This window comes from Haliotis cracherodii, unplaced genomic scaffold (genome assembly GCF_022045235.1).
Source record: "Haliotis cracherodii isolate W230 unplaced genomic scaffold, xgHalCrac1.p SCAF_16, whole genome shotgun sequence".
NCBI classification, from domain to species: Eukaryota; Metazoa; Mollusca; class Gastropoda; order Lepetellida; family Haliotidae; genus Haliotis; species Haliotis cracherodii.
In genome coordinates this window covers 13,930,277-13,951,581 of record NW_027266271.1, presented here as the reverse complement: position 1 = coordinate 13,951,581, position 21,305 = coordinate 13,930,277, and the positions used below count along the sequence as shown (strand labels likewise).

Genomic DNA, 21,305 nt, shown 5'->3' with positions numbered 1-21,305 from the left:
CAACATCCATCTGTAACCACCCATTTACCAACATCCATCTGTAACCACTCATTTACCAACATCCATCTGTAACCACCCATTTACCAACATCCATCTATAACCACCCATTTACCAACATCCATCTGTAACCACCCATTTACCAACATCCATCTATAACCACCCATTTACCAACATCGTTCTGTAACCACCCATTTACCAACATCCATCTGTAACCACCCATTTACCAACATCGTTCTGTAACCACCCATTTACCAACATCCATCTATAACCACCCATTTACCAACATCCATCTGTAACCACCCATTTACCAACATCCATCTGTAACCACCCATTTACCAACATCCATCTATAACCACCCATTTACCAACATCCATCTGTAACCACCCATTTACCAACATCCATCTGTAACCACCCATTTACCAACATCCATCTGTAACCACCCATTTAGTTCCACCCGCCTGCTAACACCCATTTACTACCACCTATTTACTACCAACTATTTATGATTCAACGGTGCCATATTTACAACCAGATATGTACAATTATTGAGGTGGCAAAAATGATCATGAATACATGAGAGATATCTACAAGTGCAAGATAATGGCGCTAATGCGTGGAAATGAAAGTAACTAACAATTTCCATAAATGAATAAGGTAGATTAAACCGCTAGATAAAAAATATTTACGGATCTCCAATTCTCTAACGAATGTAAAGGGGACGGAAGCCGGACAATTCAGAGTGAGGGAAGCGGTGCGGTCCCTAGACCGTGACTAGACTGGTTTACGACCAGGTGACACTATAACTACCCATTCACTACCACACATCTGCTACCACCCATTTGCTACGACCATCTGATACCACCCATTTACTACTACCCATTTGCTTCGTCCATCTGCAACCACCCATTTACTACTACCAGTTTGCTTCGCCCATCTGCAACCACCCATTTACTACTAGCCATTTCCTACGCCCATCTGCTGCCAATGCAGGTGGGTACGGATTATTAATAATGGCATCATAAATCCGCGTGGAATCAGGAATAATACCACAGAGAATATATACCCCAATATCAATATACAAAACGTTTACTCACTCACTCATACAAGTTCGACCCATTTCATTTTACATCAAACTCTTGCCTCTCTCTTACAGTTTTTAGTCGCTCCGGTTCCAAAAGCGTAAACTTTATGACTCTTTGTACCCTAAGTAAAAGCCATGCGTTCGTGGTATAATCAGTGCTTCCCGAAGACATATGGCTGTAATACATCCGCTTTGCACTCAAAGTGCATTCCATAAACGCCTAGTGCGAATATCTTACATTTCAGAAATGCGCTGTTATTACATAACTCATTTAAACAAATTACCCATTTCAACTACGGAATATAGTTCTGTCTGTTCACCACAGAGACAACAGCAACATTAATGCCTAGTGGGTAATCCGCCTCTCTGCCACAGGCAATTTAAGCATGTTAAGAGATTGGAAGCCTTATTGCAAAAAAACGTCTTTACTTGATTTAGTTTACGAGTTGGCATGGAACACACTGAGATGAAGGCGAGGAGAAGGTCGTTTTTGAGGCATAATAGGATGACGGCTTCCACTGCAACCGACTAACAAGAGCAAAATGCAGTTTGCACATAATGGCGGCGGTGCTGAATGGTTGTTGGCAATCCCGAGATTATCAGAACTAAAGGTTGTTTACCACAGTGTTTTCTTCTTTTTTTCTCATATCATCAGTCAGGCAGCGTTGTTTCAAAAGCCTGATACTTTAAAAGAACTCAAATGTACAAATAAGAATATTTTTTGCCCTGACAAAGTTATTCATTAATGAAATCAACGCAGCGATGCCGGTTAGGCTATTTCTAAAATTGGTGCCTGTTGAAATACGCCAACTTCTGCGCATGCCAATGTTTTCATTCCCGATCTAATCCAATGCAGCTTCTTTGACATTGACGTAAGTAGATGCTTTCTGCGTCAAAATACACCTTCAGGGATAACCTGATCTCACAAGGCGGAAGGTGGTGATGGGAAACAGTATGGCTTCCCATTGTCCTGACACCCGGTGTCTACTATTGCGTGAACACCTCTAGTCCTACCCGTGCGTCATGTCCCGAATTACTGACGTTACATGAATACTACGGACCGAGCTCGCTTCATTCAACAACGTGTGATTCGTACTCTCGTTTCGTCAATTGACAGAGGGTACCGGGCAGTACTTCACACTAGTGGTGGACACACGAGATATTGAGTTCCAATGACCATGTGCATGTGATGTCTTACCACTGATGTCCAATGATGTTTGCAATAGTCCAACCCTCATCAGATGTGCAGCAAATGTGTGTTACTTCCCGTTCTGAACAGTAAGGTATGTGTTTATATTTTTATGTGATACTGATAAAAGCAACAAAACATATTCATAGGACATCTCTTCCGTAAGATTCCGACTATATCATGAGCATATGTTTATGAATCACTACCATTATCATCCCCATAAAACGCCTTGCGAAAGTTTGCACGGCAACATAGTATGCAAACTGAAGAAAACTCATAAAGTCATTGAGACAGTTTCAAATCAACAAGACGATGAAGTGTGTGAGGACCAGTAGCTACAGATCCCTCCTGAGGATATCTCTGCAAGACGAATCTCGAGGTTGTAACCTCCAGCAAACCCGAGACTCTCTCGTGGTTTTATCCCATCCAAACTGAGAAACCTATTTTCGAATGTTCGTCAATTATTCAAGTTTATTTTGTCAGACTTCTAACGATAATAAGCATTCAATGTGCATCGCAGAGGCGATGTACAATAATGAGGTGATTCACCGTGCGATACTTAGTTCTAGTATCAGCACTTGTTCATAAACACGACACTTCAAAGAGCTCATTTAGTGAAATACTCCAATTATTTTTTTTCCATTTATATTTATCGGTCACCAGTCGGCATTGTGAGGTGACGAATGTAGGGTCATGTCAACATGGTCTGCACAGTGTGTCTCTGCACAAAGTCGTCCCATGGTAATATGTAAAGCATGATCCTACAGGATTCGTTACAGTTTGCCGCAGGGAACACGTCAGGAACGTGTGACCAACATGTTGTTTCTCCTTTTTTTGTACACGAAACTTACACACAATCATGCAAATATACTAACGGTAATCTAAACACTTCGCCGAGTCTCGTTTTACTTCGAATGTTATTTTTTGCATGTTTAGTGGGAATTAATGATGCACAAGACGTTTATTTCGAACGGCCATATTCATTTTCTTACAGGTAAAGCGAAATAACCATGACCTGGTAAAAAATATAGGCACGAAGTGTCCGTTGGGATTGTAATGGTAGGATATATACACACACGGAGATGCCGGCACGTTTTTAGAAGATAGGTTTGTGCTTGGCCTCAGGCAAATGAAATTCAAACCCCTTTAGACTCTATCAGCAGTCTTTCCAAAAGTCCATGCATTTTATATCAGTAAGAAGCTGTCTGTATTCATGATGATTCGTTTTGAGTGAGTGGGTTAAAATTATATCTGTTTTATTTCACGGTGTGTCAGCTTTAATTAGGTAATGCTATGAATGACCAAAGTTGAGATACATATGGACCACGGCTCATAAATGCTAGGAAATGTGGATTCGAACTCACGAGCGTCTTAAAAAGGATTACACGATGGATAATATGGATTCCTTTGTAGTCTATTCCTTCCTATAATGTCAGTATGTCAGTGGGCTCATCTACTACTCGTCATGATACCACGATGTCCATTTAAAATGAACGGATCAAATTTATTTTTTAAAATAGACGTCACTTATATATTTAATTACTTTTGCTTTAAAGTTTTCTTATCCTTAAGTTAGAGTCTCATATATATATAACCATATATCATATAATGGTTAGGTTTCTCGGCAGGATATAGCCAACGGATAGAAACGATATCCTTTGGGGTCATTTGCGGATAGAGATGCAAAAATCAAAGGTCAAGTAGGGACTACTTTCACTGTTTATAAATAACATGGCGTCGCCCTCGTCAGTTGGCGATCGAGTCAGAATTAACCATCGGAAATCTGGATAAACTACAGGGATAATTGCTATCATTATCAAAAGAACAGTCTAATATACTGATAATCAGTGTCTAACTGTGACGTATTTTATAAGTTTTGGCAACTTTAGAGATATATGTTTCGAAACAATATTGCGAGGGCACGAGGCCTAGCCAAGCGGGATCAGTAGCTATATCTGTGCTTGTAGATCTCTACGGCTTGGAACCTTCTCCACAAATTAAACTAGTTGGATCTGGCCCAAAATATCTTTGAATTGTTACCTTGTTTCGTTTTGTCGCTGTGTGTACATCTGACTACACTTCTTAACGTTATGACTGGACAGACTGACTGTCAACAACGCCTGACCGTGGCCGTGACGTCTCAGGGACTAGGGTTAGAGTAGCTTCCCTTTGACAAAGGGCAGTTACTCTACTGGACAGACCGATGGATTGCCGCGAAAGGCAAATAAAAACAATTGTTGTTTTGCTATATGTTGCTTCGCCACTGTATAAGAAGCAGATTTCAGTTGGAACTATATTGGCTACTGTCACTGTCCGACTGACACATCACTTAGCCTGTGACGTAATAAATATTAATGCGCGCATTCTAGGAAAACTAGCGAAAACTGTAGGGATGGTAAATATCCTGTATTAGGAATAAACACTATGTATTTAGCTCGCCAAGGCTCGCCAAATACAATGTTGATTTCCAATGCAGGATATTTACCATCCCCAAACACACTCGCGTGATAACCTCTATATATACGTTTTTTCTATTGTTTTTTTATCAATTTTATTATTTGATATTTAACATGGCATTTATTTTATTTAGTCCTGGCATTTTCTGTGGTAGCAAATGGGAAGTTGTAGTTTGTTTGTTTGATTGTTTGTTTGTTGTTTAACGCCGCACTCAGCAATATTACAGCTTTATGAAGGAGGTCTGTAAATAATCGAGTCTGGACCAGACAATCCAGTGATTGACAACATGAGCATCGGTCCACGCAATTGGGATCGATGAAATGTATCAACCAAGTCAGCGAGCCTGACCACCCGATCCCTTTAGTCGCCTCTTACGACAAGCATATTCGCCTTTTACGGCAAGCATAGATTGCTGAAGGCCTATTCTACCCCGGACCCTCACGGATCTAGTCTGTTATAATTGTTTCTTAATTCATATAGCAATTCTATGTTAAGATATTTCAGACTATGTAGTTCGTGATATTGTCAAAACCAATGTGAAATTAAAGCTGCAAGCAGCAATGGCGGGCTCCAAGAAACACTGTGCCCAAACGTCCATGTTCGAATCCTCAAAGGGTTTCCTTGAACCAAATCCATCAAATGTAGGCACCACTTGCAGGGTATCGTCGCAAGGAAAATGGCGTGTTCCAGGGTGTCCAGGTCTGTTCTAAAACCATTTCCGACCTCGAACATGTTCGAATCCATAAAAGGTTGGCTTGTGCCAACTCTGTCAAAAGATAGTCACCAGAAATGGCCGCTAAGAAATTGGCGTGTTCCAGGGGTGTCCCAAATATAAATCAAATATTACCACCAAGCGGTGTTACTTTTAGCATACAACCAATAACAATAAATGAGATGCATATGGCACACTAACTTCATGTAAACTTGCAATAGTTTCTATGGAGAACCTTACAAGATATGATCTTTAAAGCAAAATTTCGTTGAAAAAGAATTATCAAAATCAAAATTCAATACGGCCGTAACTAAAAAGAATTCCAAAATCGGCTACTAAAGTTTGATGTGTTATGTATGGAGATAATTATCAAAAAGTTTGAAAGCATTTCATGCAGTGGACTCGGAGTTCTTTGCGTTTAAAGACAGGTACCCAAAAAAACACTGCGGAAACCTTGAATCCATAATGGCTGCCAAACCACGTGACCAATGACCAAAGTCAAAGAACAAAAAATGTCAAGCAGCTCAAGCAGCAGATACATGCAAGGTTTCAAAGTAATCGGATAAGCGGTTGCTGAGCAATAGGGCGAAACATATCTTCAAAATATTCTGTTCTTTTAGTTATCTGCCCTTGGCTTTTGGGCCTACGGCCTTGGGTTTTTGGCGGGCACTAGTACCCAAAGGTCCACATACACACACAAAATGTGAACAAAATCGAGCAAGAGGTTATTTTTCTAGCTCTGGTACAAAAATCAGCGGAATAATAATAATATTAAATCAAACGCTAACACTGGGACTCTTCAGCCTTTCGGCTTGGTGACACTTTAACAGGCCGTAACTTCTTTGTCAGTTGGGCTCCAGTCAAACGGATTAGCGTTCTGCGTTCGTCCGGGCCCCGGGTTCCTGTCGCATTGCTGAGATAAAGTGCTAAACCTGTTCCCCACCTCGTTCATATATTCGAATCCTCAAAGGGTTTACCTGTACCAGCGACGTCAAATGTAAAGAACCTCTTGTGAGACATCACCACTACTAAATTGACCTGGGTGTCCCAGGATGTTTTAACCAATTTCCAACTTCGACCATGTTCGAATCCTCAAATGGTTTGTTTGTACCAATGCCATCAAATGTAAGGAACCACTTGCATGACATCGCCACATGTGTCCCAGTGTGTTCTTAACCCATGTTTGACTTCGACCATGTTCGAATCCGCATATGGTTTGCTTGTACCAACGCCATCAAATGTAATGAACCGTTTGTGAGACATCACCACACGTGTCCCAGTGTGATCTTAACCCATGTTTGACTTCGACCATGTTCGAATCCCAAAATGGTTTGCTTGTACCAACGCCATCAAATGTAATAAACCGCTTGTGAAACATCACCACACGTGTCCCAGTGTGTTCTTAACCCATGTTTGACTTCGACCATGTTCGAATCCCAAAATGGTTTGGTTGTACCAACGCCGTCAAATGTAATGAACCACTTGTGAGACATCACCACATGTGTCCCAGTGTGTTCTTAACCCATGTTTGACTTCGACCATGTTCGAATCCACATATAGTTTGCTTGTACCAACTCCGTCAAAAGATTGTCACGGTTTGCAGGACATTACCGCTACCAAATTTACGTGTGCCACAGTTTCCAAGAGTGTACTAAACCAATTTCCGACCTCGACCATATGCTAATCCGCAAATGGTTTGCTTTAAACAACGCCGTCAAAAATAAGGTACCCTAGCAATTGGCAATTGAGAAATGAACAATCAAGCGAGTATGACCACCTGATCCGATTAGTCGCCTCCTGTGACAAGCATAGTTGCCTCTTGAGACAAGCATAGGTTGAAAAAGGCCAATTCTAACTCTGGTCGTCAAGGGTAGTACACATAATATTGAACAAGGCTGTGGAGAACGCGAGGGTATCTGCAAAGCCAGTGAATGGGGATTTATAGTAGATTTATGAGGCGCTTCCTTCAGTATTTGTACTCAAGTCTGATTTTTTTACTTAAATCGAATAATACCACACCAAGCAGTGGTGCTTTCAGTATGCAACCAAGGACAAAATGAGCTGCATATAGTCTCAAAGTTTCATGCAAACTTTCAATAGTTTCTGTCAAGAACCGTACAAGCTATGATCTTAAAAGTAAAATTTCGGTGAGAAAAATGATCAAAATCAAAATCCAATATGGCCGCAACTACAAAAGATATCGAAAAATGGCTATGCTAATTTGTTGTGTTCTGTATGGAGACAATTCTCAGAAAGTTTGAAATCATTTCATGCAGTGGATTCAGAGGAGATAGTATTTGAAGACAGGTGCCCAAAAAACCCTGGCAAAACCTTGAATCCAATATGGCTGCCAAACCACGTGATCAATGACCAAAGTCAAAGAACAAAAATTGTCAAGCAACTGAAGCAGTAGATACATGCAAGGTTTGAAAGTAAACGGACAAACGGTTGTGGAGCAACAGGGTAAAATATATCGTCAAAAAATACTTGTTTTTCAGTTATCTGCCCTTGGCCTTTGGGCCTACGGCCTTGGCTTTTTGGCGGGCACTAGTACCCAATGGTCTACAAACACACACAAAATTTGAACAAAATCGAGCTAGTGGTTATTTTGCTAGGGCAGGTACAAAAATCGGCGGAATAATAAATAATAATAATAATAAATAATAATAATAATAATAATAATAATAAATCGAACGATTACAATAGGGCTCTACAGCCTTTCGGCTTGGAGCCCTAATTATGCGAGGTAACCGCTGTATTAATAATTTGGCTGTCATATGGCAAGTTTGGCAAGTAGATATACCATACAAATGATGCAACTTATTAAAGAGAACAAGACATTAGACATGACATGCAACTAGTCCTAAGTATTACAATCAATTAAACGCTTTTGACTACAATGGAATGTGAATTTATTATGAAATCTGCTAGAATTGTGGGAGAGTCCGGTGTTACCGTTTGAACAGGACAGTCATGCTTATTCTTTACGCGAACGCCTGGTGCCATTACTGCTTTCAGTGATCAGTTCATTGTAGTTCCATCACTATTGTGCCCTACTCTGATGCGTTGACGTTTGATTTACTGAAAAGAATGAACGACTTTGAGATCTTTTGGAGAATTTATAACTTTAAGCAACTTCGTGATCAAAGTTGAATATACGAGTATCACTTTACTTTGGACAAAAGGCTTGTTCATCTTGAACAGTTACTTTAAAAAATATGAACATTGTAGCAGCAATGGGGGAGACATTTGTTTGCGCATGCATGGCTGATACTTTACCAGACATTTATGTGTGAATGCATTTACCATATATTGGTCTGTGCATGTATTGTGCAGACATATGTAGTTGATGGTTTCGTTGGAAAAGGAATACGAATCTAATCATTTCATCGCACAAGCCATTACAAGATATGAGATCTATTAGGTATCCTTGGGTATACTGATACACACACGTATGAGACACCGCCCACGAACGGACATAGAATCCTACAATCGACTCTGCTTTATGCAGAGATTTATATTGGATATGGAAAGTAAAGGGTTTTGTCGCTATATTTATGTGAACTGTACATCTTTATGAAACTATGAGGAGTATTTGTTCATCATATACAATAAAAAAACATATAATTTTAGATAAGAAGGGTTTAAACAATTATCATATTTTTTCTTATACTTTGATTAGATCTTTTTCACAGATATATTAAGGGGTACATGTGTATCAAACCTGACACCGACTGGTTGTATCATGACATCGATCGCTGAGTTGAAGTGTCGGTACGTTGATGAGTACGCTGTCCCGATATAGCCTTACGCCACTGGGAATTACAGTGGGGATTATGTCGTCCTAGTGATAACGAAAATAGTGTGTTGGTAACAGGGCGACAGACGAGATGACGGAAGTTGAAGGTCTGTGTACAACACGATTGTCTTGAATGAAGTACAAGGTGAACCAAACTCTTTAAAAAGCATCAGGAAGCTATGGTATTAAGAACGTGTTTAACATAGACTGTTTTTAAAAAGCAACTTCAAGAGCTAAATATTAACGCTGAGAAAGAAAGAGGAGAGAGAGAGAGAGAGAGAGAGAGAGAGAGAGAGAGAGAGAGAGAGAGAGAGAGAGAGAGAGAGAGAGAGAGAGAGAGAGAGAATAACTTGACTTTTAGTCAGCCATTAAGAAAGCTTGGGGTCGTTTATGTCGCAGACATTGTCCAATCTTGAGACAAGCCTGGCTGTAGCTTCAGCTGTGAGCTTTTATCCCAGGCTTATCCTTGAGCCTGGCTGCGTCGCCAAGACAGGGTACCTTGACCTCGTGTATTAACTGTTACTACAACTAAATTGTTCTAAGCCCCTGTGTTGATAAAGGATGTCAGGTAGGGGCTCAGTCGTAGTGACTACACGCTTACGCTCAACGTGTCAGTCAGGGTGACGTCAAATATTGGTGCATATGTACTAACGCGCAAGTCGTGAACATATACTTTGTACAGCATTTCTGTTTTGTTTTTGATATGAGACTTTATAGTACTATACTTGAAAGCGGTGAACTTGATATTATTCCCACACTTTAAGACTTTCGATGGTTGTACATAGTACTAGGATCGTTATATGGAACTATAAACACAAGTTCAAGTGTATTCGAATATCAATATTCTTGGAACTGTCAAATCCTTTCCCGAGAAAGAAGTCATAATTTGCTGTAGGTTACTGTACAGTTTTGAAATATAATTAATGCAATTTATGAAAAGAGTTGTCGTGAGTGATCATGGTTTCATGTATATAACCTTTTTCATGGTTTTATGTATATAACCTTTCATGGCAAGACTCAGAACACAGCATACTAATGTCGTACGTGTTACATTTAAAACAATGTACACACGCCGTAGACTGTATCACAACAACACAAAATAGAAGTACTGTTTGTGATACAAAAGTTTTTCGACCATCCCTGTACTTTCGTTCATGGAGTACTCAGCTAATTAGTAAATTGACAATAGAAATGCCAGGATATTGCCCGCAAAGAAAATGTGTACTTTCAACATAGAGATGTGTATATAGCTTAGCTGATAATATCCCCTTTAAGAGTAAAGATCAATCCATAAACATATCAAGTGCATTTGCCAACAGACTTAAGTTGACAGGTTGGTATGCGTCTTATAAGATGAAAGAACAACACCGAGCTAAGAGCATATGCATACACCAAAACAAACAGTTGCGAAGTGAAGTTGCCACAACATCGCACCACAGTTAGCCTGGTGAGGTATGCAATGGGGACGACAGTAACGACATCTGGACACTTCCTCAATCAATATACGACACCATTCCTGCTGCTGATGACACCTGGCACGATATGTACCCATGGTATTGACCTCTGGTAATAAGCATCATTGATTACCAATACGCTTCAATTGTACCGCCCCCAAGAAGGAAGCAAGGGTCGGATGTCTCACAAGAAGGGACGTGTGTTACGTCATGGACTACAAAGACTGCTTCCTCTGGTCAATAGAAACATAAGCAGGATGGTAAACCCTGAATTACCCTTACTGGATGCAGCGTGAATGTATTGTTTATGTGCAGTTGTATAGAACTACTGAAGGGTTATGCCGGGGTTTTAAACAACAAGTAATTGATTAGTAAGCAGTTTAAGGTTAGATTTAATTAGTTGCCTTTGATAAGGTCCCGTGCAGATTTAAATCTTATGTTCTATTCTCATTGTAACAGATGTGTGACACAATATACACTCGACTGAAGCAGGTTTTTGGATATCATTTAATATTAATACTACTGTTTAAAACTCTATCGTCAGAGTTTCAAACAAAAAACAACCACCGACCACATTGGAAAAAACAGTCAAAGAGATATTCAAATTAAGCAGCCAATATAGAATATTTGCCTGAGGTAGTTTTACCACACTTTTGTATGCATTCAGTCAGTTCCTCTATTCTTTTCAAAGGATCGATTCAGAAAGGCATGAAAAACTAAGTACTTCGCGGTATTCTCACTCAGGTGAATTTGTTCATCAGTATCGTTCCCAAAATAATGTTGTCATATAGCATACTACTGTTGTCTTATTAAGAATATCAAAATTGTAATAGGTTGCCTGGATTTGGTTTACCATATTTTTGTGTTTATATGCATTCAATCAGTTCTTCTATTATTTTCAAAGGATACATTTAGAAATGTAATATGAAAAACTTCAGCGTATTCTCACTTAGATGAACTTCGTTCATCAATGTGGATCCTAACATGATATTGTCATATAACATACCAATAATGTTATACCACAATTGTCATTTCCGGGGAGTTGGGAATGAAAATCGAGAGCTCACTGATTCACTGACCAGTGTGATAATGTTAGCCGTTTGCGCATGCACCAAATGTATGGAGTCCAGCGCAATATATATATATATATATATATATATATATATATATATATATATATATATATATATATATATATATATATTGTTTATAAATTTCTTTTCTATTGTATATCCAAATTGTCGTATGACATACCAATATGAACATATTGATTAACCAAATTGTCATATAAAATACCAATATTCATGTGAGCTATGTTTCAAATGGAAAAATAATGAGGACTCACAAATTGGTACGACACACAAATCAAATAAAAAAAACTTTCATTGTGCCTTAAAACCATTTTAGGATAGGTGATACGTGTATTAATTGGGTTTTTTAAGTTTATGGGTGCGTCTTGCCTAAAGTCATCGTTCACATTTAACAAATGAAACGACTCCTTTTCTCAAACTATATGCATTGAAAACAGAAACTATTGACAAATGCATATTTTATAATTGCTATATGGCCCGGATTTCTTGAGATCTCAGTGAATGCAATCTGTTAATTATTGGCGCATCTGAATGCTAGCATGACATTTATCGTACTCACGAATCCTACAATACTTCCCTCAGGCGTTGCATGTTTCTCTTTGAGCCACCAGTAAAGCTTTATTATAGAATTCTATTAATCAAAGTCCAAGGTTCCAAGCAATGTCCTTCAACTGCGTGACGACCACAGTAAATACGTACCATTGCATAAATATTTGCATCCAAACAATGAAATTACCTTGAGAGAGATGGTGATGGCCTTATTCTGGACAGAAGCTCTGACTTTTTGCTATATCATATAATGAAGCTCTGTGACGCGGTTTTCAATCATTGTTTACAAGAAAAACGTTGACGCCGTGTTGGCCATTCGTCATCCTGGCTTTTGAGAGGAGAGTAACTGAAAGAACACTCATATTGTTGATCATAAAAACAGTACTAATGGCCGCTCAGCGTAGAGGGGCACTTAAGGGCACTACCTGGGATAGAAACGTATTAGCGAAAGGTTTAGAAGAATAACAATGCCACCTCTGCATTCCGAGTGCTCTGATCAAACAACTGTGATGGTGACCCCATGAGAAGATGGTGTGGCTGTCACGGGGTTAAATTACTCGGAAAACATTGGCCGAATCTTGCTTGCTCCATATGTGACCATTATGGACATTGCTAACCACAGCGTTGACCTACATTCACTTTAGTCAACTGTAACGCTGTTGTATCTTTATGGTTTTATCCGTTTAGCTTAAACTTCAATTTCTGTTTTGTTTGTTTGTTTGTTTGTTGCATAACGCCGTACTCAACAATATTCCATCTGCATAACTGAGGTCTGTAAATAATCGAGTCTTTACCAGACAACCCTGTGATTGACATAATGAGCATCGATTACCGCAATTGGGATACGATGACTGCATTAGCGAATCTGACTACACGAACCCGTTAGACGCCTCTTGCGACAAGCATAGTCGCCTCTCATGGAAAGCATGGGTTGCTGAAGACCAATACTAAACAGGATCTTCACGGTTTCCGTCTTTTTTTAATATATATAGAAACTAAAATATCTTGTATTTTGGAATGTAATTAACTGCGCTACTAGGTCAACTATATGACCATACATAGTCAGTGTCCACACAAGAGTGACCATTTCGTTAACACACACACACACACACACACACACACACACACACACACACACACACACACACACACACACACACGATAAAATAGCTGATGGTAATGGAATAAATGAAGCTTATGATTCTAATGTATGAGATAGGTTATAGATACGAGTCTGTCCAAAGCGACCACTAATGTTTATATCTGAAGCATGCACTTCATTAAACCTTCCACAGAAGCGACAGATGAGAGGGTCGCGTTACTGTCATATCGCTGCTGAAAACATTGCCAGCTGGTTATCGTTTTAATTTTATTTGAGGGAAGATATTCATGACCATTCCAAGTTATTTTTACATCAGGATGACCGACCATATTCTAAAAACATTTTGTCGTCCCGGCGATACTTTAAAGCATGACTTAAGTCATCTTTATTCTGAAAAAGTATAAAACTTGCATAAGAATGATTGCTTTCTTTTGTAATTATGCCCAGTAATCTCATTGCATGGATTGTAGGGTTTTTTTTAATAAATAGATCATCTTTCACTATCACACCGATGTGTGTGCAGTGAGCATGAAATACGTGTAAGTTGGTTTAAACGCCGCTCTGAGCAGCAGTAATTCAGTAATTTCACGGTGTGTCAGCTCAATATGGGAAGAAAGCCCATAGAAAGGGACACCGTAGATGTATAGTATAATTAAACCAAAATGCAGAATGTTGTTGACAGACCAAGGGACATACTTGACTAAATCTGTGGTTCTAATCCAAGAACAAGGGATCTTGTTTCGGCTAAAGGAAGACACGCAGCACAGCGATTCATTAAGCTGAAGTTCTACCGTGTCCCATATCAAATCTATACAAGACAAACTGAGAGAAGATGATACGAACATTGAACGTCATTTGATTACACCTTGATGCGAGCGAGTACTGTAACTCATATAACCCTGCGATCCACGACAATTCTAGCATACATTGTGGCTACACTTTGGACTTCATGAGATAATTGTATCCATAGATTTCAGTGGGAGGTCGCATGAATGCCATGCTACAAACAGAAAGAAACGACAGAATTTCAACATGGTACGAATGATGGTCAAAGCTGTTGCTGAAAACATCACCTTTGTGGGGATTGTGGCCACATTTTCCATACTATTCAAGCCTGAACGAATAAACGATGAATGCATTCAACGAACGATAATCCCCATTCAGTTTTAAGTAATGTTTAATTGTGCAGATACATAATGAAAATTGCAATCATTGTGCAGATAGAACATGCAAATTGCATTCACTCTCCAGATAGATAATGCACATTGCAATAATATACGACAATCCTTTTACGATTTTCGAATACGAAAAAATATATAGATCGCTAACTGCTTTAATGCAAACACTAATCGCTGATCTGCAATTATATGCATCCCTTTCAGAGTAACATTTTTTATACATTTGCAAGGCTAAAGTACCACCGCTGTTTTGAAGCATCCATCGGTCGTCATGCATTTCCACTGTCGTCACTCAAGACAGACGAGCCAGGTTCGTGTCTGTATTCTATAATGTACGTGGACAACATTGATGGGTGCAAAGAACTAATGAAATGTGAATAAGCGCATCCCTAGTTCTGGCGTGTACTCCTCGCAGATAAAAAGATTCATTACAAGAGATTTGACAAGGATGTGCTCATGAAAGGCATGGCGTCTGGCTCTCCTCCTTCACAGATTAACGCACACTTTAAGTAGATACAATGTCCTTTGTCTAATTACATAAATCCCGGTTTAATTCCGTTATTATTTTCTAATCTTAGAACACGTATAATCTTGTGATAAAAATAATTTATTATTACATGATTAAGGAAAAGAACCTTTGATAAGGCATTTTATGTATGAAGTAAATGTGATAAATAACAAAATCTATCACCTAACGAGTTCTGTTGACACTTCGACCTTCTACATGGTGTACTGGATAGAGCATCAGCCCGAAGAGCGGAAGTTTGGGGTTCGAACCCCTGGCCACGTCTATCAAAAGATATTAAAAGGTGGAGGTTGTTATTCTGCCTGTCGCTCTACATTAAGGGGATGAAAGATGGACAGGTAGGCTCGGAGTCAGTATAATGTTTCTGTCTGTGGTATCAATGATTAACTCCACACAAAAGGCATGTACGTCGGTATATAAGTACAATAAACCCCATTTCACCTCACCTACATGTACATGTAGCCCTTCCCTTTCTCTTATATATCTCTTTGCCTCCCCATCCCTAACTTTCCCCAACAACCACATACAAACACACAGACATTACATCCCCACATCCCTAACTTTCCCCAACACACACACACACACACACACACACACACACACACACACACACACACACACACACACACACACACACACACACACACACACACAAACAACACACACACAAACAACACACACACCATACACCACACACCACACACACACAAACAACACACACACACACACACACACAAACAACACACACACAAACAACACACACACAAACAACACACACACAAACAACACAAACAACACACACACACAAACAACACACACACACACACACACACACAAACAACACACACACACACACACACAAACAACACACACACAAACAACACACACACACAAACAACACACACACACACACACAAACAACACACACACAAACAACACACACACACAAACAACACACACACAAACAACACACAAACAACACACACACACACACACACAAACAACACACACACAAACAACACACACACAAACACACAAACAAACAACACACAAACACAAACAACACACAAACACAAACACACACACAAAAAACACACACACACACACACAAACAACACACACACAAACAACACACACACACAAACAACACACACACAAACAACACACACACACACACACACGTGGACCGTTACCTTTCTGGCCGCTCTCTCAGATTGAAGATTCAACTTGTTGCCCAATTATCCGAACAATCATTATGGTTCTTTTTTTTGTAGAAAATACGCATTTACATCTGATATCACCACAAAGGTATACAATATTATATAAATATTTCCCTAAGATGAATAATCTATCAGAGGTTTTTGTTAATGACTGCAAATATGTAAATATGTCAGGAGTTCGTTGTTCATATAATGGACAATGAAACATATTATGTTTTTCGTCTTCAATGACATGACCGAATGAACAATTTGCATCGTTATGTTCACTACAACAGAGACCAATTCTGATATTTTGTATTTCCAGACAGGTAAATGAGCTTCTGAACAAGTATTTATGGCAATATCTTTCCAAATTAACTGTTGTTAATACACACTACATACGTGTATGCGCGTAGCTATGTAGGTGAAATAACCTTGAACCCGATGTCAAACCCCATTTCACCTCACCTCTGGAGACACTTGGATTGGCTTTCAAAAATTACCTTACATTCTAATAATTGCATTTAAATGTGTGCGCCATCTTATTAGTGACAATCCTTGGCGTGAGACCTACGCACATCAATGGATGCCGTTGTCGTGGTTCCGTCTGCAGTGAGACGCAAACTCGATAGATGCAATCGACGAAATCAGTAACACTGTATTCGATGGCCGTTGACTGACCCCTGCGCCCAGCGGTAAACACGGCGACATATGTAGCTTGAAATTTGTGTCCCATGACAGGAGAACTTTTGTGCGGTGTCACATACATTTTTGTGCAAATTGTGTTAGAGGCGGTGCCTTTTCGCGAACACCTGGTGTCATCACTCATTGTTCACATTTACATAATTTTCAACTCAATTTTTCCTATTACGGCCAATGGAATCTCTATCGTTGGATAACGAGACTGGTTATTCTCTGCTAATGTTTGTTTTTCTCTGTACAGTTCATATATTCTCGAGCACAAGTGTGACATATATTCAAGTCGGTTCGTGAAAAAACACTATGATTCATCATACAAATATATTATTGTACATGAAAGGGAGCCGAGAACTCCAATGGTAGAACGTCTGTCGGAACAGCCGAAGGTAGCAAAAGACGTTAAAAGAAGATGATTAAGGGTATAAACAAAGACTAGTTGGTTCTGAGTCAGTGCACTGTGCCTCAGTGTCAAACTGCGGCATGGTATCTCAATGGGTAGCACTACGAAATCATCAATAGTCCGGACTTTCACACACACACACACACACACACACGCACGCACGCACGCACGCACGCACGCACGCACGCACGCACGCACGCGCACGCACGCACGCACGCACGCACGTACGTACGTACGCACGCACATTACATCCCCACTCCTTCCCGAATTCTTACAAACAACACGCACACACGCGCACGCACACACACATACACAGCACTTCCCTTTCTCTTATATATCTGGGCGGTCGGGTAGCCTAGTGGTTAAAGCGTTCGCTCGTCACGCTGAAGACCATGGTTCGATTCCCGACATGGGTAAAACGTGTGAAGCCCATTTGTGGTGTCCCCCGCCGTGATATTGCTGGAATATTGCTAAAAGCGGCGTAAAACCATACTCACTCACTCACTCTTATATATCTCCCTGCCTCCCCATCCCCAACTAGCCCCCACACCATCATCCACACACTCAAACACTACGGGCCCACTCTTCTCTAAATCACACAAACAACAGAACACACAAGAACCGTTCCTTTTCTGGCCGCCCTCTCAGAATAAAGCTTCAAGTTGTTTACGTACGCTGGGGGTTTTTTTTGGAGGAAAATGTGTAAGGCGATATTTGTTAATGCGAAGAGGTATTAATAAACGCATTCAAAACTTGTTTGAAAACGGAAACTCTGTGAAAATAAGTATACACATTGACATACTCAAAGGCAACAGGAACGATACACTATGGTATTTAACTATGAAAAACAATCCTAATTTATTGATAACTGAATTACAGTAAAGTACGGCTATAACGAACTCAAAGGGACTATTAATTTTAGTTCGTTATAACCGTAGTTCGTTATAAGCATATATACAGCTTAATACAGCTAATTATCGGGACCAAAAAAGTAAGTTCGTTATATCCGTCAGTTCGTTATAAGCGTGTTCGTTATAACCGTAGTTTACTGTAGTACAATAATAATTATAAAAACTGGTCAGTCATTTAACGTTTTATACAATAAACCCTCCGTCAAGACACTGTAGGGTTGCATGCAGAAAGCCACATCAATATGTTCATTTCCCTTTCAAACTGCTGTATATATATTGGCGTGAAAATAACAAGTAATTATCTGTTAAAGAATTTGTTTAATTCTTTTAACATTAGACACCAATGACTCCTTGTGTAAATCAAACACAAGTTCACACGTTAAAGAAAAAAATAAGGATATTGTTATGTGTGTCCACCTCATGATAGATTACAAGGTTGCCTTTAAGTATGTTTGAATGTGCACACTTTTGAAGATTGCACGTTGGCCTGCAGACATAACTAACACATATCACCTGCTTCAGGTCTGACAACTGGGGAATCAAACCTCCCAACCAAACAACCTACAGGGCCCAGCGACTTGCACGAGTTTCGCTAATTAATACGCCAGACAACTGATTTGCACGAATCCAAAACCATCACGTTCCTATAGGCACCTATTTTCACCTTTATTTCCACCTCCGAGCGTTACAGGTTTCCAACATGGCCTATCGGTTCTACTCTGGTAGTAATTACATGCACTTCGGTGCACGAAGATGTAACCGATTTCCAATCAATGACGTGATTATTACAAACACAACAAAACCAAACTCCATATTTCCATACAGTTGGACATGCAACGATTTCACCAGAGAGGCTGAAGTGTTGATGGATACAACTTCTACCTGCACAGCCCACCAACAGTGCTATATCTAGCAGCCCTGTAGTGTGTAGGAGCGACTATATGCCCCGCTCTCCACCAGCTATCAGCCAGTCCCTGTACTGGAGCTTGTCGTGCTGTTGACTGACTGGCTGCTGCCTCCACTCTACCACAACGTCGCTTATAGTAACCACTAGCATTGATCTCGTGACGACGTCAGTGGCGGCACATTACGCGCACGGCACATACATCCCTCATTGTAACTGCTGGCGAAGTGTTCGGCCTCTACTTTGCAGAGTTTCACGAACACCGTAATCAGGAGAATGTATAAGACCAGGCTCCTGAAGGTGTAGGGCAACCGCAAAGTCTTTATAAGTCTTTTAACAAGGAACACCAGAACGGATAACATTTACACTGGAACATTTATTGAAAGAACACACAGCTGACGGTTTGGCTTGTGTATGTAATGAGATTCTAAGAGGAAATAATTGCTGTTCATTAAGACGCGAGACGTGTCTGTTGATGCCCCGTAATCTCAACACTCAATCTGGAGGAGGTACCCGAATACGATACGCAGTGAGTGGGAGTTGGTGCGACTTCTATGATTGTTTTTGGAAGCTTTAGTATTGTTTCGGACGCTGCATGGATGTTATTCTAGCCATGTTGACAATACCTTTTGGTGGTCAGTGTGCGTCGGCGAGGACAACTGACAGATAAAGAAGGACGTCCGGTCAAGAAAATCTGGACACCTGTCGAAGAGGGATTTAGCGCTTGTAATACTCTCATTACAGCCTGCCACTCCAGCAATACGGTGAGTAAGTCGTTGCGGTGACTACAGCAGTTGTTGTCCTAGTTCCAATTGTGACTGATGATTCCCCTGCCGTTTTATATCCATGCGAAACTATATTTTCATTATTTTGATTTTGCAAAAAGTGACCTTCGTTATTTGTTTCAATGTGAAATATATTTCAGACAAATGTAAATGCGAGGATGATGTACCGATGTTGTAATCATAGTATGTCATAAATGATGCCCTATGTCAGTCTTATATAACCGTTGGTATAAACACGAAGGATATAAAACATTATGGTTTTTTATAGGTTTGCGTAACTGAGTATTCAATACACGGAAAACGTTAAAAATTCCGGTAATCGAATGTTCAATCAATGATTACCACAAACCTGAAAACACATAATAATTGTGAAATACAAATATCATCAGTAAGTTTCCAGACCCTCTCTATACCTCACTGACAGCCATGACGTCACTCTGGATGTTATGACGTCATGATACAATGTATTACGTCACATGTATGATCACCTCTTGTTGGCAGAATATGGAGGCAAAAACTAAGTTGAAGTTCGGAAAACTATTAATCAATGCGATTTTACATATCGAAAAGCATGTTTCTCAAGTTTTTGGATTGAGAAACAATAGATTCACAGGAAAAATATTTATATGCAGTGAAACGTCTACAAGATATCCGGGAACCAATTCCTGTCATAACTTATTTTACACCAGTCAGATGGCACTACATATTCACCACAATAAAATTACAAACCATCCTTTCAATGATTATATTTTTGTATACAAAGTTAATGAAGAGAAATATTTGAGTGAGTGAGTGAGTGAGTTTGATTTTACGCCGCTTTTAGCAATATTCCAGCAATATCACGGCGGGGTACACCGGAAATGGACTTCTCACATTGAACCCATGTCGGTTATCGAACCCGGGCCTTCGGCGTGATGAGCGAACGCTTTAACCACTAGGCTACCCGACCGCCCCAGAAATGTTTGAAAAAGTTTATGGCTGTTTCACATCGCTGAGCATTCCGGTTCAGAAAAGGCTCCCAGTACACAACACTTATCATGTACGGCTCATCGCGATAGTACTGACTGCGGCGTTACACAACACTCACTCACTGGGGTGCAAAGCAGCATAACTTCTCTACGAAAATGCAGCTATACCCACCTTGGTTGACATGCATGTCTCCGTTTGCATGTACACTGCCGGGCAAAGGAAAGTACACACTTGAAAATTTGATTTGACCTAACATTACGAACGTCATCAAAACTTTACAAGGCTGAAAACAGTCGCCGA

At 39.9% G+C, this 21,305-nt stretch overlaps 1 protein-coding gene across 2 annotated transcripts in view; it reads left to right on the top strand.

Annotated features, from left to right (window-relative positions):
- The first annotated feature begins 2,298 nt into the window (after positions 1-2,298).
- The window catches only part of LOC139463400 (neuropeptide S receptor-like), a 35,542-nt gene continuing 16,535 nt past the window's right edge, over positions 2,299-21,305 (top strand). Inside the window, exon 1 of one of the 2 annotated variants that reach the window (XM_071244658.1) lies at positions 2,299-2,364. The gene's annotated coding sequence lies outside the window, so the exon portion shown is untranslated. Of the gene's footprint in view, positions 2,365-19,435; positions 20,016-21,305 lie in introns of those variants that run through there. The other variant, XM_071244657.1, reaches the window with a different exon arrangement.